Raw genomic sequence first — 19,466 nt, forward strand, 5'->3', positions numbered from 1 at the left:
ACTTAAACCTTTGCTTGTCCTCAAGCAAACAAAATAAGACCCACCCCGTAAAGGAAAATCCAAGTAATTCCAGCTGTCCTAAAGTAACCTCAACAAGCATCAATTGGGACTAACAATTGCCCTCAATACGAATGGATCATTAACAAATTTAAACTTTGAAAAATTATGGATCAAGTGTGGCACAAGAGCATCAAGAATTGACTCATTACATCAAAAAACTCTCTCAATTACTTTGGTCGCTGTGGAACCCAAACTCACACATCCTCAACTCTCCGTAAGCAATACCTCACCTTTTAGAGTATAAGCACACAAACCAAGGTTAATGGGAATTCACTCGTCTCTCTCAAGGAAAGGTCACAAGTCCGGATCTAAGTATCATATGCTTGACCCTCATGTAAGTATCCACTAATGCGAGCGTCATCCAACTCAAGATCATATAGGGCTTTTGTGGAGTTAATGTGAAGGCTTTTGGTTTAGGGTAGGAAAGGTTGTTGGTCTCCATCTTCCCTTAAGCACTCCTTTTGATTCATTTTGGCACAATTCTCTTTTACTCTTTGAGTATTTTACTTCTTTTCAAGGGGTTAGAGAGACATATTGTCACTCTTTCTTATGCAATTCAAAGCATTTCTCCTTTTTCTACTTTTTCCACACCTTTTTAACTTTTGTTTTTCTTAAATCCTGTTTTATTCTTTGCACATTGGGCTTTCTTTTTGTCTTTTTCTTTTCTTTCTTTTTCATCGCCTTCCTTTCCTTTTGCTTTTGTACCTTTTACCACTTTGTTTCCTTTTTTGTCTCTCCCCCCCAAACTTAGACTTTTGCTATTATTCAAGGGACGATTTGGATGCCAATAGAGGGTATAATTTAGAACGGGTATAGGCTTGTAGCATTGGTTCTTGAAAGAAAAAGGTTTAAGGCTCAAAAGATGTGTCTGTACTCCTAATGTCACTTCAAACATTTTTAGGTTTTCGAATTATAACTTTTTTTATTTTTTATTTTTTGGCAATCCGCTAGGCAAGTGCCTAGGGCAAGTTTTTGTTTATAACTATTTTTATAAAACTATTGATTAACACTAAATTATACTACGAGAATATTGCTAAGTTGTATCTAATGGGAAGAAGGGCACTAGGTTCATGACACTACCTAGGTGGCTAATTGACGGGTAGATGTTACTAAGGTTCGATTGACATAATTGGGGCTTATGCTATAACTGTTGCACAATTTTACCCACTCTCACACCTCTCGGTAGAGAAAGTGATTTTTCCCAATTGACTCTCTCGAGACCAAATGGGTAGGCAAATTAGACCAAGCAACTAGGGTTCAAGTAGGGTAATTACTCTCTCGAGGTTTAACCCGTTAATTGAGACTATCATTTCTCATGAGTCCATCCCAATTCCTTGTTGGGTCAATTTTGGGGTCATAGACTCTCTTTCTCAAGAAGAGTTAAACCCACAAAGCTTGAATCAGTATTTGCAACCACCAATTCTAGATTAAAACATAAAATCAACCCAAATAGCAAACACCCATAGTCAATCTAACATTAGATGGCAACACCCATCAATTACCCATACTAGGGTTGAGCCACAACCCTAGCTAATGGGTTTAGCTACTCATGCTTGAAGAAGAAAATAAAGAAATAGATGGAGAACAAGGCATATTAATTAAATGCTAATGTAAATACAGAGAGTCTATTGTTAATTTGAAGCTAAGATGCCAAAAATGGCTACAAATGATATTCCCACGAGCGCAACTCAACTCTGATATATCTGATAATCTAAAAAATGGTAAAATATTCTATTTATAATAGGCTAGAAAAACTGGACAAAAATACCCCTGCAGGGTTAGCGCGGGCGCATTAAATGGACCGCAGCCGCACTGGGCTCTTTGACTTTGAATTTTGCTTCTCTGAATTTAGACTCAGTGGACCGCGTAGAATGGACCGCGGCCGCGGAGGGAGCTAGCGCGGTCCGTGCAATCACGACCGTGGACCGCATGGCATTGGCTTTGCAAACTTTCATCTCTCTGAATCTCATGACCGCGGACCGGATAAAAGAGTAGTGCGGCCGCGGAGCCTTCACCGCGGACCGCAAGATGTGTACCGCGGCCGCGCTTCTTATAGCCTGGTTTACCAATTCTCTGAACCACCTAGTGCGGCCGCATTCAACTTTGTGCGGTCCGCACTGGGCCTTCTTTCCTTAGATTTCTTGGTTTTTGATATTTGAGCAAGTTTCACTCCTTTTTGAGCCGATCTTTGAAATTTCATCACTTTGTCGATTAAACCTGCAATCAAGCACAACTTGTGAGCCGTTTAGGACTATTTTGTAACAATATATGATCAAAGCATAGGCAAGTAGGGGCATAAAACATGTTAAAATCCTAACTTACCAGCCCCCGGGGTCCCGCCCGAACATACCCAGATGCTTGGAATGATAAAACAGACTCGCTCGAACCCTCCAAATGCCCGAAACAACATTAAAACTAGGAATCACACCTTAAAACCAATTGATTCAAACTTATGAACTTCAAGTTCTTCAATTTACTTCCAATGCGCCGAAACGTACTTATACTACTCGGAATGACACCAAATTTTGCCTGCGGGTCTTAAATGACATTACAGAACTATTCCCAGTCTTGGAATTCAATTCGAACCTCGATAACACCAAAACCTGCTCCAAACCAAATTTAAAGAACTTTAAAATCCTTGAAGAACCAACTTTCACTATTAGGCACTGAAATGCTCCAGGGTTATCCAAAACCCGATCCGAACATACACCTAAGACCGAGATCATCATATGAACCTACTGGAACCGTCAAATCCCAATTTCGAGGTTGTTTACTCAAAATATTGACCGAAGTCAAACTTGGCCTTTAAGTCAACTTTAAGGAACCAAGTGTTCCGATTTCAACCCAAACTCTTCCAAACCCCGAACCAACCATCCCCGCAAGTCATAAATCAGTAAAAGCAAGTACGGGAAGTCTTATTTAGGGGAACGGGGTTCTAGAAAGAAAAATAATCGATTGGGTTGTTACATTCTCTGCCTCTTAAACAAACGTTCGTCCTCAGACGGGTTTAGATTCATACCTGAAGTGCTGAATAAGTGTGGATATCTGCTATGCATGTCCTCCTCGGACTCCCAAGTAGACTCTTCTATCGGTTGGCCCCTCCAACATGAACCTTTACTGCGGAACTTCTCTTGGATCTCAACTGCCGATCCTATCTAGCAACTGGCTCTTCCTCGTAACCCAAGCTCTCATCTAGCTGAATAGTACTGAAGTCTAACACATGAGACAAATTGGCGTGGTACTCTAGAGCATAGACACGTGAAAAACTAGATGAACCCCTAATAGGCTGGGAGGTAAAGAAAGCTCATAAGCAACCTCCCCAACTCGCCTTAACACCTCAAATGGGCCTATAAACCTTGGGCTCAACTTGCCCTTCTTCCCGAATCTCACAATACCCTTCATTGGTGACACTTTCAAGAGAACCTTCTCACCGACCATAAATGATACATCACATGCCTTCTGATCTGCGTAACTCTTCTGTCTGGACCGTTCTGTGTGAAGTCTCTCCTGAATCAACCTTACCTTTTCCAAGGCATCCTTTACCAAATCAGTACCGTATAACTTAGCCTCACTAGGCTCAAACCACCCGATAGGAGATCGACATCACCGACCATATAAAGCCTCAAATGGAGCCATCTCAATGCTGGACTAATAGTTGTTGTTGTAAGCAAACTCAACCAAAGGCAAGAACTGATCCCATTGTCCTTCAAAGTCAATCACACATGCTCTCAACATATCCTCTAATATCTGAACTATCCGCTCCGACTGCCCGTCAGTCTGAGGATGAAATGTTATGCTGAGCTCTATGCGGGTCCCTAACTCACTCTGTACGGCTCTCCAGAAATAGGAAGTGAACTAAGGGAATCTATCTGATATGATGGACACAGGCACACCGTACAACCAAACTATCTCCCGAATGTAAATCTGGGCCAACGTCTCTGAAGTATAGGTAGTCGCAACCGGAGTGAAGTGTGCCGACTTGGTCAACCAGTTGATAATGACCCAAAGTGCATCAAACTTTCGCAAGGTCTGCGGCAATCCAACTACAAAGGCCATAGTGATGCGCTCCCATTTCCATTTAGATATAGTCATCTGCTGAAGTAGGCTACATGGCCTCTGGTGCTCATACTTGACATGCTGACAATTTAGGCATCTAGCTACATACTCCATTATGTCTTTCTTCATTCGCCGTCACCAATAATGCTGCCTCACGTCATGATACATCTCCGTAGCACTGGGATGAATAGAATACTGTGAACTGTGTGCCTTCTACAGAATCCTCTCCCTCAAGCCATCGACATTAGGAACACATAGACGACCATCGAGTCACAGAACACCATCCTCGCCAATTGAAACCTCCTTGGCACTATCTTGTAGTACCATCTCTCTGAGAACTGCCAAATGCAGATCATCAAACTACCGAGCCTTGATCTTTCCCAATAGTAAGGACTGGGCATCAACACATGCAAGAACTCGACTAGGCTAAGAAATATCCAACCTCACAAGTCTGTTAGCCAAGGAATGAATGTCCAAAGCTAGTGGCCTCTCCTCTGCTGAAATGAATGTCAAGCTACCCATACTCTCTGCCTTCCTACTTAAGGCATCCGCAACCACATTTGCCTTGCCCGGATGATAAAGAATGGTGATATCATAATCCTTCAGTAACTTAAGCCATCTATATGCCTCAAATTGAGATCCATCTGCTTGAATAAATGTTGTAAGTTGTGATGGTCAGTATAAACCTCACATGACACCCCATACAAATAATGACTCCATATCTTAATAGCATGAACAATCGTTGCTAACTCTAGATCGTGCACAGGGCAATTCTTCTCATGAATCCTCAGCTGACGTGAAGCATATGCAATAACTTGCCCCTCCTGCATCAATACAAAACCCAAACCAACGCGTAAAGCATCATAATACACAGTATACATCCCCGAACCGGAAGGCAACACTAGAACTGGTGTCGTAGTCAAAGCTGTCATGAGCTTCTGAAAGCTCGCCTCATAACCATCAGACCAACGGAAAGGAGCACCCTTCTGGGTCAATCTAGTCAAAGGTGTTGCAATGGATGAAAACCCCTACACAAATTGGTGATAATAACCTGCTAGCCCTAGGAAACTCCTGATCTCAGTCACTGAAGTGGGACGTGGCCAACTCTGAACTGCCTCAATCTTCTTGGGATCCACCTTAATACCCTCTCCTGATACAACATGCCCCAAGAATGCCACAGACTCTAGACAAAACTCACACTTGGAGAACTTAGCAAATAGCTTTTATTCCCTTAATGTCTGAAGCACCACTCTCAAATGTTGCTCGTGCTCCCCCAGGCTGCGTGAGTAAATCAAGATGTCATCAATGAAGACGATAACAAAAGAATCAATATAAGGCCTGAACACCCGGTTCATCAAATCCATAAATTCCGATGGGGCATTAGTCAATCCAAAGGACATCACTAAGAACTCATATTGGCCATATCTAGTGCGGAAAGCAGTCTTTGGAACATCTGAGTCCCGAATCTTCAACTGATGGTACCCCAATCTCAAGTCGATCTTAGAAAACACCCTAGTACCTTGCAACTGGTGAAACAAATCATCGATACACGGCAACGGGTACTTGTTCTTGATGGTAACTTTGTTCAACTGACGGTAGTCAATGCACATCCGCATAGTCTCATCTTTCTTCTTTACAAATAACACTGGTGCACCCCAAGGTAATACACTTGGTCTAACAAACCCCTTTTCTAATAACTGCTCAAGCTGTTCCTTCAGCTCCTTCAACTCTTTTGGAGCCATATGGTACGGTGGGATAGATATAGGTTGGGAACCTGGAGCCAAATCAATATAGAAATCAATGTCACGATCTAGCAGCATGCCTGGAAGGTCAGAAGGAAACACATCGGCGAACTCCCGCACTACTGGCACTAAATCAGTCATCGGAGACTCTACGGTGGTGTCTCGGACATATGCTAGATACGCCAAACAACCCTTCTCGACCAGATGTCGAGCCTTCAGAAACGAGATAACCCGACTAGATGTACTAACGGAGGAACCCTTCCACTCCAATCTCGGCAACTCTGGCATTGCTAAAGTAACACTCTTGGCATGATAATCAAGGATGGCGTGATATGGAGATAACCAATCCATGCCCAGGATGACCTCAAAGTCGATCATATCAAGTAACAGAAGGTCTGCTCTAGTCTCGTAACCACAGAATGTAACCACACAGGACCGGTAGATCTGATCCACAACCACAGAATCACCCACAGGAGTGGACACATTAATAGGAGTACCTAAAGACTCACAAGGGATATCCATGAAATGAGCAAACAGAGATGACGCATATGAATAGGTAGACCCTGGATCAAATAATACCGAAGCATCCCTACCGCAGACGGAATAATACCTGTTATCACGGTATATGAGGCCATTGCATTTGGTCTGGCCGAAAAAGCATAGAATCTAGCTGGAGCATCGGCTGGCTGGCCTCCACCTGACTATCCTCCACCTCTAGGACGACCTCTACCTGTCTGCCCCCCGTCTCTAGGCGGCTGAAAAGCTGACGGGGCTAGCAGAGCTGAAATCATGGGCTACTAACCCTGCTGCACTGCCTTTCCCCGAAGTCTGGGGTAGGTCCTCTTTATGTGACCCAAATCTCCACACTCGTAACAACCTCTCGGTAACATAGACTGATGTCCCGAAGTCTGACCCTGATGGCCTGAATACCAACTAGAAGGACCCTGAACGGCTGGTGTGCGGTATGAACTCTCTGGCATGGCACTGAAATAAGCGCGGGAAGTACCCTGATGACCAGAATACCCACCAGAGGAACCCTGAATAGCTGGCAAGCGGTAAGAACTCTCCGACATCTCATTGAAATAAGGCCTCACTGGAGCACCTCGAGAAGGTGGTGGTGGTTCTGAATATGGGGGCCTGCTGGGTTGGCCCCTCCCAAACTGACCTCTGCCCCTAGCCAAGGCACCTCTAAACTCTCCAAAGAAATGGGCCCTCTTGTCCTACTGTATCTGCTCTCTACCCCTCTGATGCTAGCCCTCGATCCTCTGAGCAATCTCCACTACCAACTGTTAAGGAGTCCCCATTTGGCCCTACTACCGGAGTGCAACCCCGCAACAAATCTCCGCACTCTCTCTGGGTTAGTAGGAAGTATCATGAGTGCATGACGAGATAACTCAGAAAACCTCGCCTCATAGTTGGTCACTGACATCTGACCCTGCTCAAGCTGCTCAAACTGATACCGCAACTCTTCCCTCTCGGAGGGTGGATTATACTTATCCAAGAAAAGATATGTGAAATGGACCCCAAGTAATGGGAGGAGAACCCGCTGGCCTGTCAAGAACATAAGACTGCCACCATCTACAAGCCCTGCCCTCTAGCTGGAAAGTAGTGAAGTCAACCCCATGAGACTCCAATATCCTCATGTAGTGCAGTCTATCCCTGCACCTATCAATGAAATCCTGGGCATCCTTATGATGCTCACCTCCAAAGATAGGAGGGTGTAGCCTAGTCCATCTATCCAATAACTTCTGCGGGTCGTCATCCGCAGCTGGTCTGGGATCAGGTGCCACTATTGTAACTGGCTGGGCCCCATCCGTGGGTAGTGTGCCCAGAGTCTGATACAATGCGGTTGCATGCCAAGGAGCCTGAACATTAGGGGTCTGTGCTCTGCCTACCGCCTGAGATGTGGCTGGGTCTGTTGGAAATAAACCAGCCTTAGTTATAGAATCCATGAACCGCAGCATACAACCCATGACCTCCTGAAAGCTCGGTGTTGTCATGAAATCCACCGGGGCAGGCTCTGCTACGGGCACCTCGCCCTGATCTTTAATGATGGGATCCTCTACTGGATCCACTGGTGGTGCAACTAGGGCAACTCTAGGACGTCCTCGTCCCCTACCTCGGGTCGGTTCCCTCCCCCGACCCCTACCTCGGCCTCTAGTCTGGGGGAGCAGCTCTTCCCCAGTCTGGGATGTCTGTTGTGCGCGTTCTCACCATCTGTGAGAGAATAAGAGAGAGAATTTAGTATACCATCAATTGCACGATAGAAGATGAATAAAGAGTAGTTTCCTAACTCCCTATAGCCTCTCGAAAATTAGTATGGACGTCTCCACACTGATCCGCAAGATCTATGAGGTCTGCCTATCACTTGTGAGACCTACGTGAACCTAGTGCTCTGATACCATGTTGTCATTATCCAATTTCATGTCAGGTCGTGATGGCATCCAGCATCCGCCGCTAGACAGTCCAACCGTGGACAACCTAGTAATTTCTATTTTTATTTAAGAATTTCCGACCACAAATTTTATTTAAATTTAAGCATTTAGTACTTAATGAAATTACAAGGTAACTAATGGAGGAACCACTAGAGGAAATCATGAATATAATCTTACACCCAAAAATAATAGTCTACTAATGTGTGTGACAGGATCTAGTGTCACAAGTACGAGGGCAACTAGTAGAATGTACAAAAATATAACTATCCTACTGTCTGAGATAGTATAAATAGATACAACAAAAGAGAAACTCCGACGATGCTGTTGGATGGCTCGGAAAGGGGGCAACTCACCGTGAAGTCTCGAACCGATATAAAGAATGTGTGCCGGGTGGGTAACTAGATGCACCAGCCTCAAATCCTGTACAATTAAGTACAGAAGCATAGTATGAGTATATAAACAATACGTACCCGATAAGTATCCAGTCTAACCTCAAAGAAGTAGTGACGAGGGGTCGACTTAACACTTACTAGGGCCAACAATAATATAAATAAAGTGTTATGCTAAGCATGGATATCATAAAAAAATCGACACTAAATATCAGGAAGTGACAAGTTCTTCTTTCATTAATATAATGTAAATTTCATTCATATCATTTAACAATTTACATTCAAGGCATTAAGCAATACAAATCACAGAAAGTTCACAAATAAATAGCATGTGTAAGTTATGTCGAGGTCGTACGGCCTGATCCAACATAATAATAAAATTGCACTGCCGGAGGGTCGAACGGCGCGAACCATAGATGCATCTATTCACCCCGCTCGCGAATCATTCATGAGACACGATCAAATTTAAATTTAATCATTTAAATCAAATTCATTAAATTCTTTTCTTTAAAATAAAGGTAATTCAACTTGAAGCTTTAAATCCTTAAAAGTCTCAACTTAATTCCATTTAATACAAGTACCAAGTATCATTAAATAACGGTATTCACAAAGCATGGTGTCAACCTAAACCACCTGTACATAACAGGAATAGTAGCTACGTACGGACGCTCGTCACTTCGTGCGTACGTAGCCCCCATAAATACTTACATTTTAAATTAAAATCACCTATGGGGAAATTTTTCTCTTACAAGGTTAGAAAGGAGACTTACCTTGCTTCAAAGCCTACTTCCAAACTCGAGAATGCACTCAAACCCTCAAATCGGAGCCGAACAATCCAAAACTATTCAAATAATGTAAAAACCAATCTCTACAGGTTCAAAAGTTCATATCCTAACTATTAAGGTGACTTCCCAACCCCAAAGGCAAGATTCCTAAAATTCACCCCCGGGCCCATGTGCCCGGAATTCAAAAATTTTCAAAGAAAGTTGTTATCCATAACCTAAGGAATAAAAATATATGATTATCACTAAGTTTCATGGTCAGTTTCGTGGTAAAATCTCATTCTTGCCAAACCCTAGGTTTTCCTTTAATCCTATGATTTTCACTAATCTTTACATGTTAATCTACCTAAAATCTAAGTATTTAACTCACATATAGTAGGAATTACTTACCTCCAAAAGCTTGGTGAAAAACCTCTCTCAAGAAGCTCTAAAATTGCCCAACAATGGAGTGGAATGAGTCAAAAACGTCTAAGGCCCGTATTAAATGAAGGCCACTACCTTCAGTGATTTCCGCACCTGCGGTCATAGGCCGCATCTGCGAAAAATGGTTCGCTTCTGGGGAATTCACTGGGCTGGCTGGGGCCGCTTCTGCGAAAGGCCCACCACATTTGCGGTTCTGCTTCTGCAAAGGATGGGCCGCATCTGCGGTTCTGGGCTTCCCACCCTTGGCCGTACCTGCAAGCTCGCACCTGCGGCTGACCAACTGTAGGTGCGATTATGACAGAAGCTGGGGCTTCAGCTCTTGCTCATATTTTTCAAATTAGTCTGAGCCTCGTCCGATTGACGCTCAGGGCCCCCAGAGCCCCGCCCGAACATACCCACAAGTTTGGAATGATAAAACGGACTCGCTCGAACCCTAAGAACAACTAGGAATCACACCCTAAAACCAATTGATTCAAACTTATGAACTTCAAGTTCTTCAATTTACTTCCAATGCGCCGAAACGTACTTATACTACTCGGAGTGACACCAGATTTTGCGTGCAGGTCTTTAATGACATTACAAAACTATTCCCAGTCTCCGAATTCAATTCGGACCTCAATAGCACCAAAACTCACTCTAAACCAAATTTAAAGAACTTCAAAATCCTTAAAGAACCAACTTTCACTATTAGGCGCCGAAATGCTCCCGGGTCATCCAAAACTCGATCCGAATATACGCTCAAGTCCAAAATCATCATACGAACCTACTGAAACCGTCAAATTCTGATTTCGGTATCGTTTACTCAAAATGTTGACCGAAGTTAAACTTGGTCTTTTAAGCCAACCTTAAGGAACCAAGTGTTTCGATTTCAACCCAAGCTCTTGCAAACCCCGAAACAACCATCCCCTCAAGATATAAATCAGTAAAAGCAAGTACGAAAAGTCTTATTTAGGGGAAAGGGATTCTAGAAAGCAAACAACCGGTCAGGTCGTTGTCACACCCCTTTTTTACCAACTTCACTAAACCCTCTTAAATTAATAAAAAGATTTGTAAAGCTCAAAAGGGTTTTTAATTAAAAAATGACAAAATTGTGTTCAAAAGAAAATAACTCAAAATCGTCACCTGACATTGGTTTCGGTGTGTCAGGTCACCGTTTTTAAAATGATTTTCCTTTTAAAACACTTTGGACTCCAAAACTAAATCTACACCAGAGATTCGGATAAGGGGGTCCATTTAACTCGGGGAGAAGGTGTTAGGCATTCCCCGAGTCCCGTAACTAGTACGGTTGCATAGATGATCAAGTTGGCTTTTAAAATATTCAAATTGAGATAAGAACAAACACAGAAAAGAAAAACAAACACACAAGATGCTCGAAGTCGTCCCCATCTAATAAAAGAAAAAAATTAAAATTAAAATTAAATATTACGAGTTCTACTTTCGGCTTCCAAATACAAATATTTCGGGGCATACTCCGGATAAAAATATATACAAATCCTTCGAGGCATTCCCCGGATAAATTTAACTAAGGGAACAATCTCTCACCTCGAAACTAACAAAAATCCTAAGACTTGCCTACCCAAATATGGTCGGCCTAGATATGCTCCTACCCGAAGAAGTAAATAAAACAAGAATAAAAGAAAAATATAGTTTATCTTGCACCTAATTTATTTTAATTTTACCGAACAACCCTTGAAATCAATTCCAAATAAGCTTTCAGATCTGGACCTCTTATTCAATTTAAGGTGCGGTACCATTTGATTAAATCAGTGACGTCAAAATGTGTCAATTAACCAACTTTTATCATAAGATCAAAAATACCACAAATAGTCATGGAAAATGTACGCATATGCCATTCAAACACATATGTGACAAATATCAGGAGGTAAAATATTAAAGGTTGGAATGGACCTTGAATGAATTTTTAATTAACTTCTGTCCGGATGTGCAAAGTTTTAGAAGAACAGCCACAACCAATGAACAATTGATATGAACTCAATCAAATGCGGAACTTGAACAACAAGTTAGATGAAAAAATCTATCCTTCGAATCTGCAACGTTAGGCCGGAAACCTTCGAACGGCAACCTCGGATTAGCTTCTCTTAATTTGTATTTGTTCTTCCGGATCTGTCTGTTTTTCTCTAATGCGGACAATTTTTAAGATCTCAACAACAAGAGCCCTGCACTCTTTGGCACCAAAACAGGAATTTCTGGCGAGTGGGGTGACTGGCGGAGGCGCGGAGATGGTGAGTGCGGCCGTGGTGTTTGGAGGCGCTGCTTGGTGGTGAGGGATGGAGTTGCGGCTGTTGATTTTTGGTGTTGAAGAAGAAGCTTAGGGTGGGCAGCTGTTCTCTCTTCTTCTTAGGGTTCGCCCTCACTCTGTTTCTCTATCTCCTTTTTTATCTTTTTTCCTTATGGAACTGTGCTTGAATCAGAAATCCCAAAAAATGTGAACCCCTTGGGACAATGGAACGTACCTTTTTGTTTTTTAGTGGGAAAGTGAGAAGAAATTGCATTGGGGTCAAATTGGTGAGGGTACTGTGCCTATTGTGATTAAGAGGGATTAAAAAATGTGAATTGGTTAGAATAATAAAGGTATTTGAATGAAATAATAAAAAAAATCATAAATTATAATGCTAACTACTAATACTAATATCAGTAAACCTAAGAAAGAACCAAACAACTATACTTAAAGTTAAAAATTCCTATCGCTACTATCTGCTAGAGCCAAAAATTAAAGGAAAACATTTTCTTCTTCTTTTTTCTTTTCCCTTTTTTTCTATTTTTATGATAAAACAAAATCTTAAAATACTAATATCTAAAGTCCTAAAATGAAAACTTAATACTTTTAAATCATGTGACTATTTTTGTCATTTTTCAATTTTACCCAAAGTAAGATACACAAAAAAATATTTAGAGAAATACTAATTAGCTAAAATAAAGGAAAATATTTTTTGCAATTTTCATTTTTAAGATAAAATAAAGCTAAAAAGTTAAGACTAGTCAAAATAACAATATTAAATCTAAAACGAACATTTGAATACTAAAATATGTAAAATTTCAGTGAGGGTCAAAAATTACATGTCTACAGTTGCCCCTCTTTGACTGGAAACATGAAGAGTTTTCAGACAAAGAAGGACAAGACAGGTTTTTTGACCCGACCCTTATTTAGAGAGATCAAAAACTAAGAGAAAGGAAGAGAATGTGACCGAGCCCTGATATCTGAGCTGCCTACATATCCTTGGCAATAAAGGAATCAGGTCACGTGTAGTTCCGAAGTGAATGAGGTGATGGAGTATACTGAGATGGAGAGCCGGTCGAGGTGTCGTTCTGTCGAGGTTCCGGTCCGCGGTCCTGTTATTACATCAAAATCAAAAAATGAAAAAGAAACTAAGCATGTCAACTATGAGTTACAAGATTCCTATCTATGAGTCTTCTGAAGCTTGATCTTGAGTCTTGAATGGTTCTTCATGCAGACTTTAAATTTGAACCTTGACGCTTGCTAGTTGCAGGTGCTAGTTCATTCTTCTTCAGTTTTTCGAATCAAAACCGGACACACCATGCTTGTGACTTTAGTCATGTCTTGAGCAATCCACCTCTTGTCTCAGCTTCTGCATTTTGGATTCACTTCCCTTTTCTTTTTCTTTTTTTGTTGTTTTTTTATTCTAGATTGAGATTACTTTTGTTTATCATCTCGGATTGTTGACTCGCATTCTTGCCGCGAGCTTCTGCTACTTCTAAATTGAATTGGATTCTGAAATGACTTCCCTTGTTCTCCAGGTGGGAGCCTGATTGTTAAAACTTGAACTGTATTCACTTGTTCTCTAGGTGGGCGCCTGATTGCCAAAACTTGAATTGTATTCCCTTATTCTTCAGGTGGGCGCTTGTGGGCGCCTAATTGCCAAAACTTGAGCTGTGTTCCCTTGTTCTCCAGGCGGGCACCTGATTGCTAAAACTTGAACTGTATTCCCTTGTTCTCCAGGTGAGCGCCTGATTGCCAAAACTCAAAATAATTCCAAAACGAATTCCCTCATTCTCCAGGTGGGTACTAAAGATTTTTGGTTTTTAATAAAAAATTTGTATTTCATTTATATAAATTTTTATTCTCTCAATTTACAACTAATGATAATTTAAATATTTTTATTTGTGTAATTAGTAATTTTAAGCTGAACTTACATAATTCTAATCTAAACTTTAGTTCTCATTTTTAATTAATACTCTTTGAACTTCTTAATTAGATAAAACTTAAATGAGTTATATTGGTAATATATAGTTAACTATACACCACATATAAGTATTTGATATAAATAAATAAAATTTATGAATTAAACCAAATGTAAGTATTTTATTAGTGAAATGTTTCTCATAGTAATGAGGAAACAATATCTAATCCATTATTAGTTGCTAATCTTTTTGTAAGTTTATTGATGTTTTTTAAGACTTCCTAAATTTATTGATATTGTTAAGACCGCCCGAAGCGCGGATAATTTTACTACTTTAAATCATAATCTTTAAAGTTTGTATTCACTTTATCCACTACTTAGTTATACCTTTAGATGCTAAATCGAAATATTTTATCCACAATGAGCGAGATGTAAGTTTCTGAATTTTTAACTTTTAATATTAACTAATAATATCATTAAAAACTAGACAACATAAGAAAAAATATTTTAATAAAATGCTTCTAGTTCAGATGAAGCAAGCGATATTGTTATTGAAGGTGTTGGTTTATGTTTAGTCAACAATGGCATGCCAATTGGAAGAGTTGGTGGAAAGAGTTGGTGTGGATGCTAGGAGGAAACTTCCTCTTTTGATGTCACCAATGACATCAAGAGGAGGTCTTTACCTCTATAAATAGATGCACTCCTTCATTTGTAGAAATCATCCCAAAAATTATACAACACATTGTAGTGAGTAGAGAGTTAAGAGAGAAATTCTCTTAAGTGTAATTGGGAACTCTCCCCTTCCTTTGTTAATATTAAAAAGGCAACTGTTCTCTGGTGGACGTAGGATTATTTTGATCCGAACCACGTTAAATCTTGTGTTCTTTCTTTTACGTTTCCGCTAATAATTGGTATCAGAGCAACATGATTCTTTAACGATCCAAGGAGGAAGAACAAGCAAAGATGAGTTCCATGAAGTTTGAAATTGATAGATTTAGTGGACGCAACAACTTCAATATCTGGAAGATCCAGATGATGGCGTTACTGCGGAGGGAAGGTTCAATCCATGCTATTGACGGAAAGTATCCTAAGGATATATCAGCTCCCGACAAGGAGAAGATTGAAGGGGATGCATTGAGTGCAATCCAACTATCCCTTGCACCTAACATGCTTTGTGAAGTGAGTACGGGTACCGAAGAGACGACCAAACAGTTATGGGAAAAGCTAGAAGGACTATACCAAGACCGATCAGTGACAACAAGGATGTTGTTACAACGACGTCTTCACACATTTAAGATGGGGTCTGGTACTTCGTTACAATATCATTTAGATGCGTTCAATAGACTTGCCATGGACTTACAGATTGCAGGAATTAAAAAGGAGGAAGGGACGATTGCATGTGCTTTGCTATTTTCATTGACTTCAGGATATCGTGATATTGAGAATTCAATGATGTATAGCAAGGAACCTATCAAGCTTGAGCAAGTGCGGCAGGCACTTAACTCTAGTGATGTGCGGAGGCACATTGAAGGAGATAGAGATGACCAGACAAGTGGGCTCTTTGTGAGAGGCCGGACTAGCCAACAGGGAAAGAGCAAATCAAAGCACAGATCAAAATCTCGTGTGAACAAGAAGAATATAGAGTGTTGGGGTTGTGGCAAGAAGGGGCACTTTGAACGAGACTGCCCAATGTCAAAATCCAAGGAAAAGGCGAGTGCATCCACAGTTGAACAGGTACATGATTTTGATAATGATTATGTACTAACAACATCGTGTAATAATAATAGTAGTTATGGAAACAAATGGGTGTTAGACTCTGCTTGCACTCTGCATATGACGTTCCGAAAAGACTGGTTTAGCAGCTATGAGAAAAGTGGAGGAACCGTAGTAATGGGCAATAATGCAACTTGTGCAATAGTTGGCATTGGCTCAGTTCGGGTTCGCTGCCATGATGGAGTCGTGAGGACTATTACACAAGTCCGTCATGTTCCTGATCTGAAGAAGAATTTGATCTCCCTGAGTACTCTGGATGAACAAGGCTACAGGTACATGAGCGAAGCAGGAACTATAAAGGTGACTAAAGGTTCTTTAAAGCTGGAGAACGGCCTTTACACATTGGCCGGAAGCACCATTGTTGGCTCTGCAAATGCATCTACAGTGTAGTTATCTAATGATGATAAGGCAAGACTATGGCACATGAGACTAGGTCCATATGAGCGCAAGTGGACTGGATATGTTGAGCAATCGTAACCTTTTGGAAGGTGAGAAGATCAGCACAATTGACTTCTGTGAGCACTGCGTTCTAGGTAAGCAAAAGAAGGTCAGCTTCAGCACTGGCAAACACAAGACAAGAGGAGTGCTAGACTACATCCATTCAGATTTATGGGGTCCCTCTAAACTTCCATCGAAGGGCAAAAAGAGGTATCTTCTCACTTTTATTGATGATTTCTCACGAAAGGTTTGAGTGCATTTTTTGAAGGCAAAAAGTGATGCTTTTGAAGCATTTAAAGAGTGGAAGATTTTGGTTGAAAATCAAATGGAGCAGAAAATCAAGTATCTTCGCACAGACAATGGCTTGGAGTTTTGCAATGAAGAGTTTAATAAATTCTGCAAGGTTCATGGGATCTCAAGACATAGGACTGTCAGGCATACCCCACAGCAGAATGGAGTTGCCGAGAGAATGAACAGAACTCTTCTTGAAAAGGCTCGTTGTATGCTCCTACAAGCCAAAATGTCCAAAGTATTTTGGGCTGAAGCAGTTCACACTGTTTCTCATATTGTCAATCGATCTCCAGCATCAGCAATTGACTTTAAGACTCCGAATGAGGTATGGTCAGGTGAACCCTCTAACTATTCATACTTACGAGTATTTGGGTGTCCAGCTTATTATCACGTTAATGAAGGAAAGCTTGAACCAAGGGCTAAGAAGGCCATATTCGTAGGGTATGTGGATGGAGTAAAAGGGTACAAACTTTGGTGTTTGTCTTTACTCAAATTTATAGTTAGTAGAGATGTCACCTTTGATGAATCCTCTATACTTGATCCCCGTAAAGTTTCCGTGGAGTTTTCAGGAAACAAGAACGCCGAGCAGGTAGAGCTTCCGGTGGAGCTTGCCAAGTAAAAGGATCAAGAGACTCAGGTTAAAGATGAGTCAGAAGATGTAGACCTTGAAGAACTTGCTGTCAATGAACCATACACAATTGCAAAGTGGAGGGAGAAGAGGCAGACACGAGAACCGGAACGCCTTATAGATCAAGCAAACTTGATTGCATATGCGTTCGTAGCTACACAAGAAGAGATTAAGGATCTGGAGCCCTCCTCGTATATTGAAGCAACTTCTTGCAAGGATGTTGTACAATGTCGGTTAGCCATGACTGAAGAGATAGAGTCTCTTCACAAGAATCAGACATGGGTCTTAGTGAAAAGACAAAAGAGGAAGAGGACAGTTGGATGCAAGTGGGTCTACCGAAAGAAAGAGGGAATTCCTGAAATGGAAGATACTAGGTTCAAGGCGAGATTGGTTGCAAAAGGATTCAGTCAGAAGGAGGGAATTGACTACAATGAGATTTTCTCTCCAGTCGTGAAGCATAGCTCAATTCGCGTGCTACTAGCATTGGTTGCCCATTTTGACTTGGAGCTTCAACAACTTGATGTCAAAACTGCTTTCTTACACAGTGATCTAGAAGAGACAATCTATATGGATCAGCCTGAAGGTTTCCTAGCTGAGGGAAAAGAAGATCACGTATGCCAACTAAAGAAGTCTTTGTATGGTTTGAATCAATCCCCTAGACAGTGGTACAAGAGGTTTGATGCATTCATGACTACACATGAATTCTCAAGTAGTGCATTTGATAGCTGTGTGTATCACAAAAAGATGTCTGGTAACTCAATGATTTATTTACTGTTGTATGTTGATGATATGCTTATTGTTGCTAACAACATTACAGAGATAAATGCTTTGAAGAAATTGTTGAGTAAGGAATTTAACATGAAGGATTTAGGAGCTGCAAAGAAAATCCTTGGTATGGAGATTTCAAGAGAAGATGGTGTTGTACATCTTTCTCAGAAGAGGTATATTGAAAGGGTTCTCAAGAGATTCAATATGCATACGTGCAAGCCTGTAAGTACACCATTAGCTCCTCATTTTAAACTTTCAGAGTTACAAATGCCTCAGTCCGAGGATGAGGTGGATCATATGTCAAAGATTCCTTATGCCAGTGTAGTTGGTAGCATTATGTATGCTATGGTATGCACACGTCCAAATATTGTTCAATCTGTAAGTGTGGTAAGTAGATACATGCCCAGCCCAGGAAAGAGGCATTGGGAAGTTGTCAAGTGGATATTGAGATATCTCAAAGGAGCTTCTGGTGTTGGTCTGACCTTTCGAAAAAGTGGTGGAGGTATTTCAATTCTCGGTTATGTAGATTCTGACTATGCAAGAGATCTTGACAGAAGAAGGTCCACAACTGGATACATCTTTACCCTCGTTGGCAGTGCCGTTAGTTGGAAGTCGACTCTACAATCGATTGCCGCTTTGTCTACGACAAAAGCAGAATACATGGCAGCAGCGGAGGCGGTGAAGGAAATTATCTGGTTGAAAGGTTTAGTAGCGGAATTGAGTTTGGTTCAGCTGGAATCAACTCTTAGATGTGATAGTCAGAGTGTTATTCATCTAATGAAAAATCAGAGATTTCATGAGCTCACTAAACACATTGATGTCAGATTTCATTTTATTCGAGATGTTGTTGAAGAGGGAACTATCAAGGTTGTGAAGGTTATCACAGACGATAATGCTGCAGATATGTTGATCAAGATAGTCCCACTCGCTAAGTTTGCACACTGCAAGGACTTGGCGGGGGTGTGCATCAACTGATGCAATTCCGAAGAGAACAGTTGTTAGGTGGAGGTGGTATGTGTCACACTTCCTTTTTCCGTCCCCGCGAGGGGTAAAGGAGTTTTTTCCAATTAAAGGACAATCGAAACGGGATTTGTTTATTTATTTCAGAGTCGCCACTTGGGAGATTTAGGTTGTCCCAAGTCACCAATTTAATCCCGAATCGAGGAAAAGAATGACTCTGTATTACAGTCCGCGAACCAGAAATTCGGATAAGGAATTCTGTTAACCCGGGAGAAGGTGTTAGGCATTCCCGAGTTCCGTGGTTCTAGCACGGTCGCTCAACTGTCATATTCGGCTTGTTTATCTGATTTTATACAATTATGAGCTCATGTGCAAATTTTAACTCTTTACCGCTTTTATTATTATATTTTAAAAGAATGTGAACATCGTTTAAAAACATGTCTTTGGATTGCGTCACATGAAATGCACCCGCGATCCGGAACACTTTTACTCCGTCGAGATTTGGATTTGGGTCACATAAATGTGCACCCCGAGTTTAAGAAAATTAAATTATTAATTACG

The 19,466-nt window shown here is 41.1% G+C and overlaps 1 long non-coding RNA gene across 1 annotated transcript; it reads right to left on the minus strand.

The window, feature by feature from the left end:
* Nucleotides 1–1,636: 1,636 nt before the first annotated feature.
* On the minus strand, nt 1,637–12,377 carry LOC142172966 (uncharacterized). Its single transcript, XR_012702239.1, has 3 exons — nt 11,796–12,377; nt 8,647–8,713; nt 1,637–2,277 (listed from the first exon to the last, which is right to left on the minus strand). It is a non-coding gene; the product is annotated as an uncharacterized LOC142172966 (long non-coding RNA).
* Between the last annotated feature and the right edge of the window lie 7,089 nt (nt 12,378–19,466).

Source organism: Nicotiana tabacum, chromosome 18, assembly GCF_000715075.1.
Source record: "Nicotiana tabacum cultivar K326 chromosome 18, ASM71507v2, whole genome shotgun sequence".
NCBI lineage: Eukaryota > Viridiplantae > Streptophyta > Magnoliopsida > Solanales > Solanaceae > Nicotiana > Nicotiana tabacum.